The sequence below is a fragment of the Camelus ferus genome, chromosome 12 (genome assembly GCF_009834535.1).
Source record: "Camelus ferus isolate YT-003-E chromosome 12, BCGSAC_Cfer_1.0, whole genome shotgun sequence".
NCBI classification, from domain to species: domain Eukaryota; kingdom Metazoa; phylum Chordata; class Mammalia; order Artiodactyla; family Camelidae; genus Camelus; species Camelus ferus.
The window spans coordinates 50,993,954-51,019,136 of NC_045707.1; the positions used below are offsets into that span (position 1 = coordinate 50,993,954).

A 25,183-nucleotide genomic window follows, 5' to 3' on the forward strand; every position below is an offset into this window, starting at 1 on the left:
CCTGGCTTGGGCAGGAAACATGGAGAAGAACAGTAGGGTACATATCATGGAGTGATGTAAATGACACCAGAATGAGAGATTAGCTACAGAATGTGAAAGGTGACTTGAAGTGAGCCAAAAAGAAAGCTGCACTTTTCCCTCAAGAAAGAGAGCCAAAATAACTTTTTAAGCAGAGGAAGAAATGATCAAACTTCTCTCTCTCTCACCTTCCTTCCTTCCTTTCTTACTCTTATCCTTCTTTCCTCTCTCCTACTGTTATGCAGAAAGTGACCTAGAGTAAAAGGAGAATTGAGGGTAGAAACCCCAGTTCGGAGATAGGTGCTGAAGCTCAAATGAACAACAATAAGTATCTGGGGAAAGCCAGTGACAGTGGAAATAAAGAGGTGAAGACAAAATTGAAAAGCACTTCTGGGGTAGAAGTCACAGTGTTTGGTTATGACATGAGTGAGTTTGTTTGGAGGATAAGACAACAGGGGGCAAAACATAAAATGTAAGAATCAGGAAGATGGAGATTTTCAGCTTGAAGCCTGAGTGACATCATGGATGTAGAATGGACGATTCAGGAGACAAGCAGTTTTAGGAACAAGGAAAGTTTTAGAATAGAAAAAGATGTTTACATTGTAAGTTTAAATTTCAGGTATCACACAGGTATCTTTAGAGGTAGTAAAGAAATGAAAGGGGACATTTCAAATGGTTAATTTTCCAATGCATTATCCAGTACACAGGGAGAGGTTTTTCTGGCTCTTAGAGCTCAAAACTAAAACACTAATTCAAAAAGATACATGCACCCTAATGTTCATAGCAGCATTATTTACAATTTCTGTAATATGGAAGAAACCTCAGTATCCACCAATAGATGAATGGATAAAGAAATTGTGGTATATGTATATAATGGAATATTACTCAGCCATAAAAAAGTATACAATAATGTCACTTGCAGCAACATGGATACACTTAGAGATTATCATACTAGGTGAAGTAAGTCAAAGACAAATGTCATATGCTATCACTTATATGTGGAATCTAAAAAATACAACAAACTAGTGAATATAACAAAAAGAAGCAAACTCAGATATAGAGAACAAACTAGTGGTTGCCAGTGGGGAGGAGGCTGGGGCAATCTGGGGGTTGGGGAGTGGGAGGTACAAACTACTGGGTGTAAGATAAGATCAAGGATGTATTGTACAACACAGGGAATATAGTCAATATTTTGTAATAGCTATAAATGTAACTTTTGAAATTGTATAATTAAAAAAATTTTTTAATCTAAATATATAGTTCCATGGTGCACTATAGCAAAAAAGGAGAAAGTAAATGGTTGGGTTATTCTAAAAGGTGGAACTCAGTTTTTCTGTGGAAAGCCAATATTGGAAAATTTGTAAAGTTTTGCCACAAGCTAATAACACATGTACTAACATCTTTGGGATTTGTAAATAGGTTAGAATTGGTTAAATACCTATGTTCTTCTTTCTCAGGATTGTTTTGGCTATACAGGGTCTTTTATGTTTCCATACAAATTTAAAAATTTTTGTTTCAGTTTTGTGGAAAATGCCATTGATAATTTGATAGGGATTGCATTGAATCTGTAGATTGTCTTGTGTAGTATGGTTATTTTAACAATATTGTTTGTTCCAAGTGTGACCTTTTTCTGAATGGCACAAAAGGAATTGCTTGAGATACTTAGACAAAATACTCATTTCCAAATTCTTCTAAGCACATAAATCTCCTTGTATCATGAAAAATTCTATTTAGTTTTGTATTGAAAGAGGACTAGCTCCTTAAAGGGGTAAAAGAAGGTTCTATCAACAAGAAGATTCCTGGTAGTTACAGTTTAAATCTAGAGGCCTGAAATGGAGATGCATAATACAGACATCATACTGAGATTGACTTAAGTGACTTTATTCTTGAAGATATCCAGTTTGCAGAATTTCTCTCTTCTGACTGTGAGCTCAGAATTGCCTCAAACTTTATATATATGAGGTTGCCTCCCAGCAGGATCCTTTCTCAATACTTCTGCCTTTGTGCATGCTTGTTTGAGTGTGTACAGGGTTAAGGGAGATACCTCTCTTTTTTCCTCCTCCTGGCTGTGGTCTGGGAAACAAGTAGACAGGAACGCCGAATCTCATATTATGGAAGAAAGAGATAGATGACAGAATTACCTTGGTAATGCCCTGTCTCCTAGATGAGTGGTATGTTTGCCTTTCCTTTTATTCTGACTTTGGGGGTTGGCTGCTTTCATGAAACAGTTCAGATTTGATGCATTCATTTTGGAATAAACATTACTAAATTTGGAAGAAGAGCAGTTTGAAACTAATGGAAAGTGACCAGAGCAAAATGCAAAATCCAAATTACCAGTGTTTGTTGCATAGGGAAAAGGAAAAGTATGAAATCAATATTACTTTATAATACAATACTGATGTGTAACTATTTCTAATTTTATGTATACTTAATCAAATACTAATGGGCTAGATGAGTCTCTATTAACTATTAAAAGAGTACAAATAAATGAAAAATTTAAAACAGAGATCAAGTCTTACGGGGGACTACAAGGTACCTGAATGAGATTACCTAAGAATAAAAAATGCAACAAAAACTAAATGTGAGGGTTGAGTAAATAAATTATGGCATGAAATGGACTATAATGCAGCCACTAAAATATGCTATAGCTCTATATTTTTTGAGATATAAAATATGTCTGTGATATATGTTTTGTGATAAAAGCTGATTATAAAGTTGTCTTATAGCATTAAATGATTTTAATTATTTAAATTATAGAGAGGGGCAAGATTGTGTGTGTCCCTGTGTGTGTATGTCTACTAAACATTTTGGAAAGATGCACACCAAAATATTAATACTGCATGATAGGATTAACAATGATATTTTTCTTTTAGAATTTTTTGTTATTAGTACTAAAATGTTAAGTTTCATATACATATGTTTATTATGAGTTCAAGAGGGAAAAAACAAAAGGCAATTTCCACTTTTAAAACAGTTTGGTTGAAAAAAGATAAGCTTACTTATAAAATTTAAAATCTGACTCTGCATACATATGAATTATTTTTGAAGAGCAGTTGAAATAGTGACCAAAATAGATGACACAAATTAGGGGAACGAGTTTGTCATTCACTTTTTTAATGTGCAAACTTGAATCAAATTAGACTTTCAGGAAGCATGATGGTGTGAGTACATGTTTGCATAGCACGCTAACCAAAATAGCAAGCACAACAGAAAACAACAAAAGCAGCTCCATTATAAGGAAGTTAGTAATTTACCAAAGTCCCATACTGCAGAATCTAAAATATACTTGCTGTTTACAGTAATATTTGATCAAAGTAAATCATGCTTAGTTTTTGACACATATATTCCACAATCAAAAGTGGAACGCTTTTGGGGGGAAGAAAGTAAGCAGTATCCCTAAAAATCCTTTACTTGGAGACAGGCTCCCTTGCAGTTTGGACGGGTTGCAGAAGTACGGGCCACCATCTGTGATACCCTGGATCACAGGCTCGGTGAAGTCAGGAACTCTGTTTTTTGTTAACAACCGTGTCCACAGTTTCTGGCATATAGTAAGGGCTGAATAAATATTTGTCTAATAAATGCTTGAAGTTGTTTTCCTGCCCATGTAATGGCCGGAGTGGAAGGATAAACAAAATAGCCATGTCATTTAATTTAACCCAACCTAGATTCATAAGCCGGAGGAAACAGCTGCTCAGCCACAAAGCAAAGTTAACCAAACAGACATAACTGTTAACTCATCAAGTAAAAAATCGTGTGAGCCTTAGAGCAGTGCACTGATACACACTGCATTACACTGATATGGAAGTCTGCCAGGATGACCTAAACCAGGCTCTAAAAGGAGAAATAGCTAATATTCAGGAGACTTAAGATTGGAAATAACTTGAAATATCTTGCCTTGACAAAGTCTGGGGACAAAGGCTACTCTGGGTCTTTAGCATCAGAAACTGTTGAATCTTCTCTTGACTTAGTTTTAGCGATCCCACCATTAGTGATCTTCATTCTCTGTGTGGCTCTGTTCAAGTGTCATATTTCCAAGAAAGAGAATTGGATTTTCCCAACTTAAATCAGACACCTCTGCCTTTTTTTTTTTTCTGAAGAAGCAGAACATAATTTGCCATATTCTACAGCCCTGACTTATGACTCAGATTTAGTATTAGCATTCCTCTCTCCTTCCACTACCTCCAGATTCTGTTGTTAGAAACTGTGGCCATTTTTCTTTGCTTCATTTTTCTCAAGATTACTTTATGAGAAATGAGAAATGAGAGCTGTTTTCTCATTGACTTGCACAGTCCTGTGTTTAGCTTATTGGACATGAAAGGACTACATCTTGTTGGCTCATTGCTCACACTAGGAATCATTAGCCAATATTGTAGTAATCATTTCCTAGAAGATGCAACATCATACCTGTATCTTTTAACCAAAATAGTCTATTTTGAACTTGAACATAATCCAACATCTTATAATTCTCATTTTTCCCTTTTTTTTAAGGTGAGATATTCATAAAAATATACTTGTAAAACTTTCATTAAATAGAAATATCAGAAAAGATATCTGGCCAGATGTTTTAATTATCTATTGGTTCATAATATATTATTCCAAAAATTAGCAGCTTAAAAAACAAACATTTATTATCTCACTGTCTCTGTGGGTAAGGGATTCAAGTGCAGGTTAGCTGGGCATCTCTCAATCAAGGTTTTTCATAAGGCTAAGTTAGAGTTGTGGCTAAGACTATACTCTTACTAAGGCTCAACTGGGGCAGGATCCTCTTTCAAACTCCCTTAACATGGTTGTTGACAGGTTGTTCCTCATTGGCTGCTGAACTGATGGCCTCAGTTCTTTACTGACTGATGGCTAGAGGCCTCCCTCTTTCCCTTTCCACATGAGCCTCTCCCAAAACATGCCATCTGGCTTCCCTCAGCAAGCAAGAGCGTGAGAGAGACTGCCAAGACAGAAGCCACAGTCTTTCTGCCACCTAATCTTGTAAGTGATAGCCCATAATCTCTGCTACATTCTACTCATTAGAAGTAAATTAGTAGATCTAATCCACATTTAAGAGGAAAAAATTACACAAGGGTGCAAATATCAGGAAGCAAAAATCACTGTGAGCTCCCCTAGAGCCTGCTTATGACACCAGGGAAAACCAGGTCTGTGATTCCTGTAATATTGGAATTATGGGTATATTCTGACATTTAAGAAGTAGAAGAAAGAAAGTAAAGTACAACAAAGTAACATTAAAATTGAGGAGGGACTTTGGGTAAAAATGAAAAGCATTTACTATTACTGTTCTATAAACCAGGAGGGAAAGTGGTTTGATCATTAAGACAAATTTTCATCCACAGGCAAGGGGAATTTTACAGCAAACGTTTACACCAGACCTTCCCTGGGTCACGCATTTCTGCACAAGTTTTAAGAATGTGCCTCGTTATCCTCTAAAATAGTAGCTGTCCATCATGACTTACGTTTTTCAATACAAAAAGTTAAGCGAGGATGTTGGTGATGTAGAAATGACCAGTAAGAGAAACTTTTGTCAATACAAGAAAAATGTGAAAAAGTATTAAATAATTTTAACAACAACAACAAAAAGATTATAAGAAAGATCCACAGAAAGGGAAAAAATGCAACAATTAAAACAACTTACACCAACACAAAAGCAAAATATTTTGAGGCAAAGGAGTTCAAGACCTATGGGCCTCTTTCAGCTCTAAAGGAAACTAGCCAGTTACATTTCTACATGTGAAAAACAGGAGGATAACCAAATTCCTTAATAATTAGATAAAACTGATTATATTAGATATATTAGTCTTAATGAACTGCTCTGACACATATACCCAGAATGAATGCTGTTTCGGATGGGTGGAGTAGCTGAGAAGTAAACAGAGAAAAAAAATTAACAGACATTGGAAGAAAAATTTAAAACATCCAGTTTGGATATGTTATAATCAACATGGTATGCTTTACTTAAGAACTGGCAGAAAATCTACCCTACTAGCCACCCTGAAGATTCATCTTTCAGGTAACAGGAAACTCTCTAGTGTGTTTTCTTTCAAGAGGAAGAATGAATAGGCGAAACAAATAATAATACATCAGAGCCTTATTTGGAAATGTGGGAAAAAATTTTCACATGAACATTTTCAGATCAATTCACCAGAGACTCTATAGAAACATAATAATTGAAAGATTTAAAAAGATGTCAACAAACCAATGGCCCCAATATTCCTAGCAATTCACCAAGATTTACTGAATGTCAACAATATGAAGAGCACTCTGCACCAGAGAGAAGAAGTCAACGAACCATCATTTACATAATTATTTTGTTTCACAATAATATTTTTTCTAGTATTTATTATTTGGAAAAATTGAAGAGTATAAAGAAGAATATGTAAAATAACCCACAGAAAAACATGGCTAACATTTTGGTATGCTTTTAATTAAAAATGATATGTGTTTACATATAAATATGTGTATATACATTTAAAATATTGATATATAATTTTTATAAATTATTTTTCAACTTTCTTTTTTCTCACCTATGATGTCAGGGATTTTTTTCTTATGTTACTGAATATCCTTTGATTAATATAATTTACTAAATTGTATTCATTACATGATTTAATATATTAATTAATATAATTACAATTATATTATATTACCTAATATAACAAATAATTGTAATTCATTACATCTGCTCATATAATAGATATTAGGTTATTTCCAATCTAAATATTTATTTTATTTTTGATATTCATGAAGTAATAAACATCCTAAAGCAAAAATGTACTGGTCATTTATAATGCAGCATACGATCTGTACTTTCAAAGAGTTCTTACTCTGGTGGGGGAAAAAAAGAGGTATAAAGGATTACTTTGACCTATGGTAAATTCTAAAAGTCAAATGCCAATTGCAATGCAAATATAGGCAATGCAGAACTACCTGCCTTCTGCCTACATAAACCAGCGAAGGTCTCACAGAGATCTCACTTGCCTGGGTCTTGAAGGAGAAAAATGAGCTTGTTAGATAGACCACGAGCTTAAAGAATTCCAGGCATAGAGTATCAGGTGCAAGCTTGACATCTGAATAGTGATTAACTGGTTTCTTCCTGAAACACTACCTTTTCTTGCTTTCCATGACTCCAAACTCTCCCTCTTCTCCTCCTGTCTCTTGTTTGAGGAGGAGTACATGTATTTTCCATTTCTCCTATTTCCAATGGATGGACTTCACTAAAATAAACTCCTGGCCTCTTGCCCCACCCCTTAACCACATCTTCCTGTGAAGAGAGCAGATTCCATTATGGTTGAAAGTCACTGGTCCATATGTTACACCCATCATCTGCTATCACTAACAATTTGAATTTCTTTTCTTCTTTCTCTACCAGGTCAGTGGGAAGCAGAAAGCTTAAGTTAGATTTTCAACACCAAATTTACCCACAGAAGAACTTTCCTCAGACATAGACAAGAGATGTGAGAGGAGCCAAGGGCTACCACAACATTCTAGTCAGTCGGTTTAGCTCTCAGGCAACCTCAAAAGTTTAGCAGCAATTAATATTTAATGTGGTATAGCCATTATGGAAAACAGTGTGAAGTGTCCTCAAAAAAATGCAATTAGAACTACCTTATAATTCCAGCAATTCCACTCCTGCGTATATATCCAAAGAAAATGAAACAATAATTTGAAAAGAAACAAGCACCCCAATGTTCATAGGAGCATTGCTTACAATAGCCAAGATATGGAAGCAACCTCAGTGTCCATCAACAGATGAATGGATAAAGAAGATGTGGTATATACATAGATTAGAATATTACTCAGCCAAACAAAAAAAGAATACAATTTTACCATTTGTAATAATAATGGATGGACTTAGAAGGTATTATTCTTAGTGAAGTAAGTAAGACAGAAAAAGACAAATACTGTATGTATCATTTATATGTGGAATCTAAAAAATAAAGCAAATGAATAAATATAACAAATCAGAAACAGACTTACAGATACAGAGAACAAACTAATTGTTACCAGTGGGGAGGGAAGGGAGGAGGGACAAGACAGGAATAGGAGATTGATAGTACATACTACTAGGTACACAAAAAAGACAACACTATAATCTCCACTTTATGACACCCTATTTCTCAATTTGCTCTGCACTGGACAAATCAAAAAGGGGTAATACGTTACTGCCCACCTAAAATCCCAGCAATTTGTATCCTATTTGTAATTACTTTTCGTGTGCCATGAGAATTAGTGGTTGGTTGGATATGAGAGATGAGGGAGAGAGAACTAGAATGATTCCCAGATGCTAAAAGAGAACCTTTACAGAAGTGGCAAAACGGGGTGACTAACATAATACCATTCTTTGAGTTTAAGGTATCCCTGGGGCTCCAAATGGAGAGTTCAAGTAAGGTCAAGTCAATAAAAGAAGAAAGTTGATTTATAGATTATTAGAGAAAATATAATAAGAAATAGCAATAGTCTAATAAAAAGACTATTACATCTTAGGAAGAAAAAAAATTTAGGAATCAGATATATCAAAGTCATTCCATTAATCTAAAAATCTGTATAATGTGAGAAAAAGCAACAATGACAATAATTTGTTGATATCTCTGTTTTTAAAAAACGGAATTATGATAGTCTATCCCACTTCCCTCCTGCCCTAATCTCAACAGCAGTACTGTTACATGATTAACTGGAAAATGACAGTGGCTTGGAGGCCTAAATTAAATCTTAACAGGAGAGGTACAGGAAATGTTCTAGATTATAATTTAATGTGTAAACTTTGACAGTGGGAAGTAGGCCAGCTTTTAAAGAATAATTTATGACTCAAAAGCAAGCAGAAAAGTACATAGCAGGTATGTGAAAGTATTAGCTACTAAGATAAAATATAGCTTCCAAAAGGAGTATATTTGCAGTGGAAGACAACCTTCCTTATCATTTTCTCTTAATAAATAAGTGTATGTTTGTAGCACTTTATCATTTAGCTAGTTCACTGAAAGTTACACACAATGTGTCACATAAAACAGTATAATATATGTCAAACCAGGCTTCTGTAAATTTTCAAACCCAAAAGGCCAGTTTTCTATTCCGCTGTGCTGACAAACTTGTATTCTCTACAAACAGTACAAAGAAAATCTGCAGGATTTTTAAGACATCCAAATGGGGGACCAAAGAAGATTTTGGAGGGGAGGTGGAACTTGAGCTAGACCATCAAGAATTTTGACAGATGAGAACATGACAGAAAGAAAAAGACAGAAAATATGGGTGTTTCTCAAAAGTACATTAAACACTGTATAATGAAGTTGGATATTTTGAAATCAGTTTTTTCTCTTTCCTTGCTACCTTAATACTCTGCAATTAAGTCAGCCTGAACTCCTGAGAACAAGTAACCCAAGTGAAATTGAAACCCCAGGGACATTTTGGGTATTCATGGCAATCATCAAGGGCCCCATCAATTCCTACTTCACCTTCTTCTGCTCCTATTCTCATCTGTTTTTTTCAATCTGGCTGTGACTCTTGGTCTTGGCTCTTACTTGAAGGTACATGTTTTACCTTTTGGATTTAGGTCTTCATTGTCTCCCTGATTTTTGGTTATTATTTCTCCTTAATCGTTTTTTGACACATATTTATCCCCTTGACACTCTCCTACTCTAGACTGTCTCTGGTAGGATGGCTCACATCTGTTTTGGCCCTTTGGGACCCACTCCCAGTGCCAGGATTGTTTGGTAGCTGGAGCAGCCTAATACAGATCCACATCAGGAAGGATTTGGACAATGTCATCCATGGAAGTCGCTTTCGTTTTACTGTTATTTTTTTCTTGTAATTAAACACATGTTCATTGGAGGAAAGTATACAAAAGTAGAGAAAAATCACCTGCAATTCTACCATTCAAGATAAACACTATTAACTTGTTGTTATATTTCTTTCTAGTCTTTTTTCTATGTATTTGTTTATATACATATTTTAAATGATAAAATTGTATTCATAGTACATATACAGTTTGTATGTTTGCTTTTACATACTTATTATTTTATCATGATCACTTCCCAGTATCATTACTTCTGACAAAAAATGCTTTTTAATGGCTGTACATTTCAATATATAAATATAACATAATGAAACTCTATTATTATGCATTTCTGTTATTTTGATTTTTCACCTATTGTGCAGGAAACATGAATATCCAGTGGTCTATGTAGTGCAAGTTACAATCAAGGAACTAAAGATATAAAGCTAAATGCAACGAAAAAATAACACAGATTCCATTGCATCTTGGAAAACATACTTAGGGAACCCATTCAGAGTTCTGAAAACTTCCATAACATCCCCTATTCATTTGAGATTATGTAAATATCCTGTTTCTCCTTAAAATTTTGCCCACTAAATACATGTAGCATTCATCAGTGGATCTTGTGTATAGCAAGTGTTACTGTGATGTTCTAAAGGTAATTTCCTATTTCCCTCATTTCTTCTTCATCTATTATTTGGAATTCTTCTGTAAGGAAGATTTATCTCTTCCCTCATCTCCATTTATTCAGTCATTCACTTAAATCAGTGTAGACTCATATATTCTTGGGGGAAGGATGCTATAATCCAATAATATTGTTATTTATTTTGTTCAAATTGTAGCATTGGCCATTGGGAACTCTTTCAGATAGGCTCTTTTGTCTTTTTGATATGACTCCATTTCTGCATCCTTTTCTCTCTCTCTCTCTCTTTTTTTTTTTTTTTGAGCATTTCCTTACTTTCTAGTATTATACAGTGCTTTAGACTTATTTTGCAATTTTCCCTGATGAGCCCTACTATCAACCATTTCTCCAAGGAGCCCAAATCCCTTTAATTGGAGAAGTGTATTTAGAAACCAAGATCTACGTATTGGGTGAATTTATTGTTACCATGATTGTTACTAGGCCTTCTCAGCAGACAGATCTAGGAAATATGTGTTTGTATACTAACTACCTATGCACACATATCTATAGTTCTGTATTTATCTATTATTAAAATAAACATGAGTTTATGCCTTTATTTCCAACTCCAGTCCAGCACTACAAGGTTCATTCTAGTCTTACTACTTCTTGTTTATTTGTCAGTTCTTTTTCTGATGGTGAGAAAACTTATCCACAAAACAGTACCATACTGAGCAGTTTCATCACTCTCAAAATTCTATTGCATGCCTCCTGTATGGTCATTTCCTTTATTCTTTCAGCTAATGATCTGTTGCCTATTCCTACAGTTTTTCTTTTTGAGAATGCCATATAATGGAGTCAAACAGTTGTAGCCTTTCTTGAATCTAGCTTCTTTCATGCAGTAAAATGAACACAGCATTTTAAAGGTATTTCTGCTAAGCCCTGCAGGATACAGAGATATCACAGAAGTCTCAACAGGAGGTAAAAGGGATATATATTGAGAAACACTTTGAATTTTTTTCCACTCCTGCTAGATCAGAATAAATGGGCTTGTATCTGTTACAAAAGAGCTTCTGTATGCCATTTTATTTTCATATTTTTTTTCCTACTTGAAAGTGTATTTCAAATTCATTATTCTGAATTAAGGCAGTCTTAGAGGTAATGAAGAGTGTGGAACAATTGGAAAAGATTAAAAAGGGAGAATTTAAAAAACATAAAAACTTGTTTGAATGTGTTGAATACATGTACAAAGAAAATTCCCAAGTATTTTGGTTAAAGAGTAGATAGATATAGATATCATTCATCAAGTTATATTCAGAAGAAGAGAAGATTTGGAAGAAGAGGAAAGTTCTGGTTTGAAGATTTTCTAAGTGGAGAGTTCCACTAGTCATTTGTAGCTCAACAATTAGGTCTGGGTAAAAGATACACATTTGGATGTTATTAGCATAGAAACATTAATATAATGTGTGGATATGGATGACTTATCACAAGGACAATGTAAAAAAGGAGAAATAATAAAAGCTTAGGATGCTGTTATGTGAAAGACTGATGTTTATTAAGTAAAATATGGGAAGACCACAAAGGAGACAAGAGAGCTATGTACAAGAAAATCCAGGAAACAATTATACAACAAACTTTAAGAGATGGTGCCTTTCAAGGACTAGGGTGCTTAGCAATGATAGAGAACAGAAGAGAGGAGGTAAAAGACACCAATAGAAATGCTTCCTCTGGATCTGACTGTCAGAGGTTGCTGGTGATGACCAAAATTTCAGTGTGTCAGAAGTTGAAGCTAGATAGCAGTTGATAAACAGTAAGAGAAAATAAAGATGTATTAGAAGGAGTGAGTATAGCCTATTCTCTCTAAAAGTTAGAAAAGAAAAAGATTAGGAGAGAAAGAAATGTGATCTGGGGAATTTATTGGATTGGTAGGCAGCATTATAGCTCTACTTTAAAATATTTAGAACATGGGTTGGTATTTCAGATGTTTTAAAAATAATTTATATCTTTATTTCGCAAAATTATTGTTTGGTAAATGTTCCTAAGTGTGCTTTAGTTAAATTTGTACTTGTTATATGTGAGATAAATGAAATTACAAAATCACAAAAGTTAACTAAAAATGAGTTAAAGACTGAAATGTAAGATCTAAAACCATGAAACTCCTAGAAGAAAACATAGGAATAAAGTTACTTACATGGGTCTTGGTAATGATTTTTTGGATATGACAAATAAAGCACAAGCAACAAAATTACAAAATAAACAACTGGGGCTACATCAAATTAAAATGCTTCAGCACAACAAAAACAAACAAATGAAAAAAACAACCATCAACAAAGTGAAAAGACAACCTATGGAATGGAGAAAAATATTTGTAAATCATTTATCTGAAAAGACATTAACAGCAAAAATATATAAAGAATTCATACAACTTAATAGCAAAAAACCAAATAATTCAAAAATGGGCAAAGGACCTGAATAGACACTTCTCCAAAGAAAATATACAAAGGGCCAATAGGTACATGTAAAGATGCTCAACATCACTAGTCATCAGGGAAATACAAATTAAAACCATAAAAAGATATCATTTCATGCCTGTTAGACTGGCCATCATCCAAAAGACAAGCAACAACAAATGATGGCACAGTTGTGAGAAAAGGGAACCCTTGTGCACTGTTGGTGAGATTGTAAGTTGGTGCAGCCACTATGGAAAACATTATGGAGTATCCTCAAAAAATAAAATATAGAACTATCATATGATTCAGCAATTCCACTTTTGGGAACATATCCAAAGATAAAAAAGACTCACTAGCTTAAAAGATATCTACACTCCCATGTTGATAGCATTATTTACAATAGCCAACACATGGAAACAACCTAAGTGTCCACTGATGAATGAATGAAGAAATTGTGCTATATATTGTATTCAGCTATATAAAATGACTGCAACAATATAGATAGACCTTGACATCATTATGCTAAGAGAAATAAGTCTGACAGAGGACAAATACTATATAGTCTTAGGTGTGGAATCTAAAAAAAAAAAACAAAGACAAAAACAAAAGAATCCCAAACTCACAGAAAAAGAGCTCAAACTTCTGGTTACCAGAGGTGGAGGGTGAGGGGAGGGGGAATTAGAGGAAGGTAGTCAAAAGCACAAACTTTCAGTTATAAGGTAAATAATAATAGAGATATAACGTGCAACATGATGACTATAGCTATCATTTCTATATGGTATATCATAAAGTTATTAAGTGAGTAAATCCTAAGAGTTCTCATCACAAGGAGAATTTTTTTCCTTTTTTCTTTTATTTTTATTGTGTATATATATAATATACATATGAAGGTGGATGTTAGCTGAACCTACTGTAGAAATCATTTCACAATATATGTAAATCAAACTATCATGCCATCCACCTTAAATTATATAGTGATATATGTCAATTATTTCTCAATAAAACCAGAAAAAAAATTACATCCAGTTAGTAGCATATCTCTAGGATTTTTGGAGTCAAGTAAGGTAAAAGAAAAAGGGTTTTAGCGATGTTGAAACTTAGACTTGTTCACTAGTCCTCTACAGGGTCCTGAATACTAAAGACGAAATTTTTAAGTATGTTGGATAAGAGTTTACTGGATGAGCCAGCTTTCTTAATAAAACAAAAATCATCTAAAGCAATCAAACATAAAAAGTTAAATTCTGACGCCCAAAACTTTGGGAATCAGAAAGGAAACAAAGGAGCAAATGCTAAAACTAAGTAGGATTTACATGATAAAATCAGCCATCTTGGATTTAAGAAGAAAAAAAAAATATATATATATATATATGTATAATTCAAAGACAACAAACTAAAAAATGGGACAAGAGGGAGAAGAATTTGTTGTTAATTATTCTCACTAGAGTTCTGACATGCAAACTTCTAGGCAAAGGTGTCACTTAGTTCTGCCCCCTAGGACCTGGGAATTTAATCTCCTGAAGCTGAAGAAATCTCCTTCACAAGATTGGAATAATGATGGCAATCTACCTTATGGAGTGCTTGTGAGGATTAAATGATGTACTAAAAATTATGCTGTGAGATCAAGAACTGGCACTGAGTCCTCAGCAAAAGTTTGATGAACATGATGATTTCATTTCCTCAGTCTAGTTTCCTAATTCCTCTGATACACTAGAATGGAAAAAAACAGATCTAGGAGTTAAGAGCACTCCCTTCCAAGTTTGTATCACTTTCTAACCAGCAGAGCTGCACCAGTGAAGTTACCTGGATTGAATTTTCTCATATTTTGAGTACATTTTTAGCCCCCAAATGTTATTATTCAAATACGCCGCATCTCTTTTACACAGTATAAAATTAATGAACAGTCACTTATGTCTGGAAAGAAAAAAAAAAGCCAAGTGACAAGAATCTCACTTTCTTACATAAATAAGAGAAAAAAGTTCAGCTGAAAAAGCATCTTCTGTAAACTATTAAGAAAAAAAGTAAAATTAGAAAATATCATTTTCCAGCATTTGAAAGTTCTTTGGCACACTTAGGTTGATTCATACAGATTTGAATAGTTTACATGTATGGTCAAAGTTAAAATTTGTTTTGACATTTTCTTGGCCTACTATTTGAGAATTTTTAGAATAATTCTTCATAAAATATGATAGGACACAATTGTTTTGGAGAACTGCCTCATGAAACTGAATTTTTTTATCCTGATGAAAACACTGTAACTCACTGTTTGTTTAGGTTTCACTAAAGTATACTTGCCTTTAGAAACACTTGAAAATATTTACTTTAATTATGTGTTAATTAAGAAAAAAATCAACTGGAAAAATGACTCAAAAAACCCCCAACAAAATGTAGAGAGGTGTCTCAAAAGAAGCCTAGAGAAAAAAAAATTAATACAAAGTAAATATGGATTGAAAGCTAATGGACAACACATAAATGGAGGACATATCACAGTTTATGGTTTGAGGTTTCTAAATGTACACTTAATTGCGATATAGAATAAGATGCATTGGCAAAAAATCATCTAATTTCTTAGAAAATATTTAAAGAAACATGCAAACCTTATGGTGTTTCCTTTTTCAGTCTTAAGTACCTTCCATGGGAAAGTAGTATGGATATGCTATTTTTATTTGGAAAATTTTAAATTATTCTAATACTACTATTATTATTTTCCAAGTCAAAAATAAAATAAAAGGAAATATGGAAACTTAAAGTAATCATTCCTATCATAAAACATTTTCTTTTTGTATCATTTATAAAATTATGATATACCTGTAAATACTATTTCATGGAGCTGGGTGAATTTTTCTCAGTGGTAGCACTTCTAGTTGTCTGATTTTTATGTCAGAAAGAATATATTAATTTATAATTAAAATATGTTAGTAAGTAACTAGGAAATGATATAAATATTTCATTAAGTGGGGTATATATCAATTTATAGATGCAAAAAATTTAATTCATCTTACATGAAAAATCTGCTAACTTACACGGTAAGATTTTCTCTGTTGAAAGAGGACTGGCACTAGAGCAAGTTACTGAGGGTGACTAGATCTTTGGAAATAATCGTAAGTGAAATAAATGGAGATATGATGTTTATATCCTTCATGGAGCTTGCACCTCAATATAAATAAATACACAAATAGACATTTATGTATGTGTTATTTATATGTTTCTCACTTCATTTGGGCTTTTGCTTAAAAATAAGCATTTCAAAATGTTTTCCCAAATCATTCTATATAAAATAGTCCCATTACCTCACCTTACTTTGGTTTATAGCACCTACGACTATCTAATACTTTATTTTTTGTATGCTTATCTTCTCCCCTCTTATTAGTGTAAGTCCCATGCAAGTAGGGATTGTTTTATTTACCAGCATATCCTAGAATCTACTAAAGTGATTGGAATACAAATGTGCTCAGTAAAAAGTACTTGACTAAATAAATGAAATACTATTTGTCTTCTTGAGCAGAGGTTGTTGTTGAGGGTCAGAATATTGTGCCTTGTCCAAGGGTTGGCTTACAATAAAGAACGACTGAATTTTATTTTAATGCTAAAAAAAAATCCTTGGAGTGTTCAGGAAGATAATATGGCATTTTGTGGAAAATACTTCAGTTCTCACACCCTAAGATATCCCTTATCTAATTTGGGCATATTGTATAACCTAATGCAATGTTCAACATTTTCCTCCAAGTTTAGATAAATTGGTTTTCCAAATTATGACCGTCTATAAGTAAAACTATACATAGTGCTATTTCTCAGTGCTTTACTCTGCCTCTAAGTGAAATTCCTCCTTGGTGGGATTATCCACATCTGGTCCCTATCCAACCCCACTCCCCGCACCCCAGCCAAACAAAACCACCACTTCCAGATCTCAGGAAGCTTGGATAATATTCCATGATCCAACTTGGATTCTCAAGTTTAATCTCTCTGCTACCCTCTTAGCTGTTTCCAACTTGTATTACGGATCTAATCAATTTCTTAGCTTACATTACTCTCTCTAAATTAAGAGGTTAACTAGACAGGCACAAAGTTCCTTTTCATGTCTTACTCTCTATGATTTTATATGATATATATCTCTTGGAACTTCTAATTAGTATATCAGAGGAATAATATATTTCAAACTACTTTTATTTTAAACATCGGCTTCAAAAATAATTTTAACTTTAAAACAGAAGTCATTTGATCATGGATTAAAACCATAAATATGATCTGCTACTAAGAGTCAATGTTTCTTTACTTATTAACCCCTTCTAAACAATCATATCGTAGCATACCATAGCAAAGCTAAATTAGAATTGATGTTATTTACAAATGGGTTGATCTTCTAATAATTTTTTTTTCTAAATTATTTCACAGCATTGTACAATTCAGTACTCTGAATTTCTTTTCCAAACTGGGATCTATTATTATATATACTGCTGTTTTTTTCATTCTACCAGATTTATTCTGTCTGTTGTTAATGTGTTTTCTCTTACAACTAGTACTACCTGCTAATTTTAAAAGGTACAGAGATTTAGGGAAATAAATTATTCAAACACTGGTAACATACTGTATTTCCTTCTAGTCATACAATTATGAAAAACCAACATTATTATCTAAGATCCTATGTATATAAATGAAGTGCTAAATTATATTATCTTGACCACACATTTTTAAACAATACCAATTATACCTTGTCTCTTTTTGCATCTGTTTTAATATTAAAATCCACATTTTCTCACATTATCAAAGCCTATTTTTAATAGTTTTTATTTTATAACAGTTTTTATTTTTATTTCTAACAGTTTTTATTATCTTTTTCAGTTATCTACTACTGCATAACAGAGGAACTTAAAGCTTATGGCTTAAAACAACTTTTATTATATCTCATTATTCTGTGGTTGACTGGGCTCAGCTGGGAAGCTCTAATGTACTACATCATGTTGACTGGGCTCACAGTCATCTGGGGGCTCATTTGGGCTGAACTGTCCAAGGGGGGCTCACTCATATGGCTGACAGTTTATACAAGTTTTCAGGAACACCATTTTTAACTGCAAAGATCTATACTACATTATAAGACAAATATCTCTAAATGGTGGCACAGCATATGATTTTTATTTTATTTTTTTCCTTATCCTTTTCTTAACTTTTAAATCCTGGAAAAATGATTTTTTCTAGGTTAAAGATGATATTTTCTAGGTTTTATCTGTAATATAATATAAATATCTATAATCTAAGTTCTCTTGTGAACATATATTGCTTTTGTGGCAGGGTATTACTATATAATTATTATTCATAAAAAAGTATTTTTCTAAATCAGATTAGCTTACATGTATCAGTTAAAAAATAAATAGTACAATATTTATAGAGGCAAATCACAGGCATTCTATATGTAGTTTTGAAGATTTGACAGAAAAATTTTAAAGAGTGCTATGTCCTTTAAGTAGCATTAACTTTGTAAAAGTTAAATTTTTAATTCTTATCTTATAATTCATCATAATATTTAAAGCATATCCCTTTTCATTCCCTTTTCTTCTCCATTCCCCTCCATACTCCTAGGTATAGTGTAGGGAAACATTACAGTGATTTTTTCCCCTAGTTCTTACATTGAAAAAAAAAAAGAAGTTAAAAATATCTTTAATAATCTAGTTTAGGGACAGATGGCGATACAAAAATAACAAAGTTTGCCAAAATGATGGCAAAAATGTCACATTTCTCTGAACACTGTCACTGAGCAACAGGAATAAAATTCAAAGCTTCTATGTCCCCTTCCTCAGAACTGAAGAGTGTGGTGGAATAACACTATAAGGATCAGTTAAAATAATATTTTCCCCACTTATTTCATTTTGATTAGTTAAACTAAAAGCCTTAACATACAAATAATTCAAACTCTATCTCAATTGTCTAGTCATTAAAAACCACAAGGCTGTGTTCTTTTTCCTTCCATGCTAGAAAAATAGAACTTCTTAAATTACTTTACCTTTAGCTTTCTTTTCTGTAAGATAAGGAATTGCATCCTTGAATGTTTTACAGCTTTGATCTGATTTTGACTCCAGGGTTAAGAAAATGACAGTAGCTATGACTGACTTCCTGGGAGGGCTTGGTCCTTACTCTTCATTCGGCTCACATCCCTCTCAACACCCCTCCCCCCACCACAATTTGACTCAGCATTCTTTGTAAATTTTTATTAAGTTAAACATATTTTTTTCCTTAAGTGATAAATTAGTTCAGTCAGCAGTTGATAGGAGACTTTGAATTTACTAAAATATTATTCTAATACTAGTATTCAGTAACTTTAAATATCCAGTGGAAGACTGGATTCTATTCTTGTGATTTTGGTCAGAGTACTTCTAAACACTCCTGTGAGGCAACTATAGGCATCAGAAGAGAGATTTCTTCATTTCTAAATCAGTATCAAACTGGTAGAAACTTCTGGGATTCAAGAAAACACTCTTTTAGCAAAATGATTAGAAACTATATGCTTAAAATGTTTATTTTTTTAAAGCATCGTTGTGCCTTTTTGTTCCTGTTGATGAAGTCTAAATCTCTAAGCTCTTTTCATTCATTCATTCACATGTTCAACAGACATTGTATTAAGCACTAAAATTTATATTAAGTACTAAAATGTGGAAGTAAGGCATCCTCATTATATTTATGAATCTTAAAATTTCTTCATTTATACTGGATTATATCTCCAGAAAAGATCAATTAGTAACTTATCTTGTCTGTCTCTATAATGAGGACAGCTCCAAAACATGCTAATAGATTTACAAAATCATTAAAAAAAAACGGTGTTAGTGAAAAAAGATAGTGATGAGAGCCATTTACCTTGTTCTGAGGAAGTATTTCCTATGTTTAGAGTATCAACAATGAATACAGACAGCATATTCATTGCCTATAAAAATGATCTGGGGAGGGGTTGTGGGTGAAGGCAGAGAGAATTTATGTAGACAAACCTGACAAAGGATCATTTCTTTGAGATCCTGTATTAAATTTCACTTTCTCTATTGAACTAATTGGCTTTGTTGGTGAGGTTTACCAGACATGAAAGCTCCATTCCTGCCCTACATCTGTACCTTGTTAAATGGCTGGCCACTAAAGATGGCTAAGCTATGACACTAGCTACACCTCAGCAAAGTGTGTATACATTATTCCTTGCTAGGGCTTCTTCCCAAATCCCTGCCATAAAGACTGAGGCTGGATTAAGTCATAAACATCAAAGATCCCCCACCCCCTCTCTCTCTCTTTTTTTTTTTTTTAAATCTATCCCTTAAAGTTTAGTTCACAGCTTGCCTTTTGATCCCTTTTCCTTGGGTCCTATGCTGGCTCCAAGTGACCATCCAAAGTTGATGATCTCCCAGAGTGTTTTACAACCTATCACAGAACCTTTTCCAAGGAAGAAATTGCCAATCCAATCACAACATTCCATTGTTGAAGATAATTCCTGGAAAGAATGGGACCCCGACTCCCTTTTCTTCCCTTCAAAAGCTCCACCCTAGTGTGAGTATCTTATTGTGTATCCATTAAGCAACCACTCCATATCACTAGCCTCTCTCTGAAGCTGAAATGATAAGAATGTGGGAAGTAATCTTTACTGAAAAGAGTAAGATTAGGAAATCTTAAAGATTTTGAGAAATCTTAGCCGTGGCACTGTTGAACCAAACAGAGGAAATAGAGATACAGAGCACCTAATCAAAAGAAATTCTTGGGTAATAAAAAAGCTGCTGTCAGGCTTTTACAGAAAAGAGACAATCTTAATTCTATATTTGTCCATATCTCTGAGATAAATGTTGCTAAGCAACAAATGATGCTGATTCTCTGTTTTAAAGTCTGAATGATGAACAATTCCTGATAGGAATTGAGGGTACTAGACAATTGTATTTAAAGCTCCAATACACCCCACCTATACAAGAGATACATGGCTATTCCAATTCAGACAAGAGTCTACACAAATTTGGAAGATGGAGAAATGAAAGAAGTGACTGAATGATTTTTTAAAAGATTTAATCTTTTTAATCTCTTTCAATCTCTGTACAGATTTTCTTTGGCCACATATGCTTAAGGGTTTCACCAGAGAATTAGGGGTGAAGGTTCCTAAGGACCTCGTTGTTGAGAGCAGGCTGTATTTATAGTCATTCTTAAGGTAACTGAATAGTAATTTACATATTTTTTTCAAGACTTAGTGTATATTTAGTTCATTTCAAGATATTCTTACATTATTTTTCATAAAATCCTAAGTAGAATAACTCTTTACATTTATTAAAGGCAATTAGGAGTTAGTACCTGCAAATCCTAAACTCCCAATTTACCCCTCCCCATCCCTTTTCCCCACTGGTAACCATAACTTTGTTTTTTATGCCTGTGAGTCTGTCTCTGTTTTGTAAATAAGTTCATTTATATTCTTTTCTTAAATACCACATATAAGTGATATCATATGGTATTTTCTCTTTCTGGCTTACTTCACTTACTATAAAGATTTCCAGGTCCATCTATGTTGCTTCAAATGGCATTATGTTATTATACTACTATATATAAAATAGATAAACAACAAAGTCCTACTGTATAGCACAGGGAACTATATTCAATACCTTGTAATAGCCTATAATGAAAAAAAATATGAAAAGGAATATATATATACATATATTTGTGTATAACTGAATTACTATGCTGTACACCAGAAATTAATACAACATTGTAAATCGACTAAACTTCAATTTTAAAAAAAGGCAATTAGGTGATCTGATAGAAATAAAGCAATTGCTAACATTCAGATGCCCTGAATGGCTAGAGAAGCAGAGCCGTCTGAGAATAGTGTTTCAGTACAACTGATTCCTACTGAGTTGTGCAGCAACTGTTTCATAGACCCTGCTATCAGTTGGCCAACTGGAGTAAACATTTTGCAGTAATTTGGACTGTCAGAGAGTTAAAATGTTTATGTACCTCCATTGTCACTGAAAGGATTTCTGGTTCTCTAACCAAAAGTATAAGAGAAGGAATAATAAGTGGCAATAAAAATGATCACCACTCAACCTAATACTAAAAGATACAGATTCAGAATATATATTTTAAAAAGCCACTTTAATTAAAAATATTAGCTAAGTCAGTGATGAAGCTGAGAACTTAATGCATCCTAAAATTTATTCTACTTAAGGATTATTTGTTCTCTCCTGATTTCAGATTTACTAGCCACTCCTACTCAATTCTTTTAGACCGATTTCAAATACCACCTCTTTGGTGAAGCTGTCTTTGTCCTCTCTCTGCAAATATACACACCTTCTCCAGCAGTACTCACTGTTCTCCAAGTGTTCTTAGAACACTTTGTACATAACTGTCATAATTTATTATTAGAGTTAGTTGTTACATATTCCTTTCCCACTAGCTGTGAAATTATCTAAGGCATGGATAGCATTTTATTAGTAAGTTTATCCCAGGGCTTAATACAGTGTCTAAAACTAAGCAGTCACTAATTAAATACAGGATTTGGTGGAATGGTGGATATGCAGCCAGTTCCACTAAAAAGTGACCATGGATTACACAAGCAGCTGCCATAGATAACATTTTTTAGCCATAAAAATTCTACATTGTTTATTTATCTTTGGTCTCTTAGATCATGCTCCACATGCATCTTTGTTTTCAAAATTATCTGTGTATTATGTTCAGCCAAAAGACAAAATACCTATTGACTTAAACAGATTTCCTTTCTGTTAAGAGCTCTTTAAGCAAGTCTCAGAATTTGATGCCTTTTTACAGCTATGGAAATAAATTATAAAATGTGTTACCAGAAATAAGGTTTTCCTTTTTTTTTGTATTTAGGACCATTTGTTTCTAGCACATTTATTACAGTTTCCTCCTTGGAGTGTTTTTACTGGTGTTTGTTTAGATGAAAACTATGAAAATTTTGGTTAGGTACAGAGGATAAAGAATTGCTTTAGGATTACACTGATCTTTTCAGTCTAGGCCACACACAGGAGGCAACACTGGCAGGGATATCCTCAGCTAATGAACGGATGGCAATGTAGAGAAGGCACTGGATTAGCACTGAAGTCTAATTTAACAAAATCCTATAATGTTCAGTAATTAAACAATTATTCCTTTTAGGAAAACTAAGGCACTCTTCATCTACCAGCAAGACATTAAGGATAGTATCAATCCCAATCAATCCCAGCAGGCTTTTTTTATAGAAATTGAGAAGCTGATTTAAAAATGTTTATGGAAATACAAGAACTCAGCATATCCAACACAGTCATGAGAAAGGAGACTAAAGCTGGAGAGCTTATAGTGCCTGATTCCAAGACTTAATATAAATGTACAATATTTGAACAGTGTGGTACTGGCATATGGATCAACAACTAGATCAATATGACAGAATAGAGAACTCAGAAACTGACTTACACTTTCATTCAGGTTTTTGGTTTTTGACAAAGGCTCCAAAGCAATGGATGATAAATAAGTCTTTTCAGCAAGTGGTACTAGAAAAAGTAGATATACATATGAAAACAACAAACTCTGACCCTTACCTAACACCATACACAAAAATTAATTTGAGATGGATCATAGACTTAAATGTTAAAGCTAACATTATACAAATTTTAGAAGGAAATATACCACAATATATTTGTGACCCAGGGGTAGCCAAAGGTTTCTCAGATAAGACAGAAAAAACAATAACCATAAAACAAAAGATGATATAGCTTAGATTTAATCAAAAGAACAGTTTTGACTACTTACCAAAAGACATCATTAAGAAAATTAACAGGCAAGACACAGAATGTGAAAAAAATATTTATAAAACCTGGATCTACTAAAGAGCTGGTACCCTTTATTATAGACATAGATATGATCATATCAAGAGTAGGAGGTTTTGTCGGCTGTTGATAGGAACTAACAAAAAACAGTAGCCAGGTCAACCTTGGTCAGAGGCAGTTCAGGTTGTTGAGCCCATGCGTAGCCTCTATCCCTGTCACCATGGCCACTTTTCCTATGAGCTCACTGAGCAACCAGTGGGATGGCTGGAGAAAGAGGCATCTAGCCAAGAAGCAACTACTGTTGAGAGAGCAAGCCAAGAGTGAAAATTGTCCATATTGCTTCATTTCCTTCATTGGAATATCAAGGGCTTAAAGGACCCATTTCACAGAGCTCTCCGGGAGTACAGAGACACTTCCCAACCCATAACAGAAAAGCAGCCAAGCTTGCTGCTACTCAATGGCAGAAGCGAGATACGACACAGAAAACACACAAAAAGCCCATTTTCTGGTCCCAAGTGAGAGTAGGAGGAGACAGCAAGAAAGAAAGGTAAACATGAGATGATTGTATGGCAACCTCCCTTCTTCCCCAGCCTCGGACTTAGTTTAAGAGAGGAGAATGTGATTTAGAAAAGTGAAGGCAACATGAGGGAGGGAGGACCAGTGTGGCTATCCCCTAATCTCTTATTTAAGACGTAGGAAGAGTTTACCTTGTGTAATGCTCTTGAGCCAACTTGGGGCTTGGCCATACTTCCTTGATGTTCTACGAGATAGAAAGAGAGGGGCTCTTAGAGCTTAACTTTCCCAAGCTGCTTTCCAGACTTGAAAGGCATGGATGAGTGTTGAGAGCAGAGAGCTTGCCATGAGGCCTGTGGGAAGGGGCACACAGACAGAGGTTTAGGGTTGAGAGTAAGAGGACATGGAAATGCCTCTTGGGTCTGCATCTAACAGGAAATGAAGTCAGCTAGGGAATCCCTTCAAAATCTGGCTGAGACAAGGGGTGCCAGTTTATGAGTGACATTACCTACAGACTAGAATCAGAGATTGTTCTAACTGAGACCAGAGGCTAGCCAGGACCTCTCCACAGCTCTAAAACTTCCTTTTCAACACTGTCTTGGGAATTCCTCACACTTTTCCTAGGTGGGAACATTTGTTTCTTGAATCTCATACTTCTTTGTTTTCACCCCCAATATCTTCTGGAGCATAGAAGTTTCTTGAAAAGGAAGGTCTGGAAGGAAAATTAAAAATTTTTTTTTCTTTTTTTAAATATTTTTTTTTAATGGGGGGAGGTAATTTTAGGTTTATTTATTTGCTTTAAAACTTTTTTTTAAACAGAGGTACTGGGAATTGAACCCAGGACTTCATGCATGCTAGGCATGCACTCTATCACTGAATTATACCCTCCCCTGGGAAGAAAATTTTTTAAGAATTTGGTTACCTGAAAATGTTTTTATTATATATTTATACCTCAATTAACAATTTTGGTTTATTTCTGAGAACACTGTAGCTAAGTAAAAAATTGTTAAATGATAAAATATTTCCATCAATTTTAAGGGGAAAAACTATGATCCAT

At 33.9% G+C, this 25,183-nt stretch overlaps 1 long non-coding RNA gene across 1 annotated transcript in view; it reads right to left on the reverse strand.

Annotated features, from left to right (window-relative positions):
- The window catches only part of LOC116667740, a 46,301-nt gene extending 21,477 nt beyond the window's left edge, over positions 1-24,824 (reverse strand). The window contains exon 1 of the long non-coding RNA XR_004324763.1: positions 24,321-24,824. This is a non-coding gene — a long non-coding RNA (uncharacterized LOC116667740). The remainder of the gene's footprint in view (positions 1-24,320) is intronic.
- Positions 24,825-25,183: the final 359 nt, after the last annotated feature.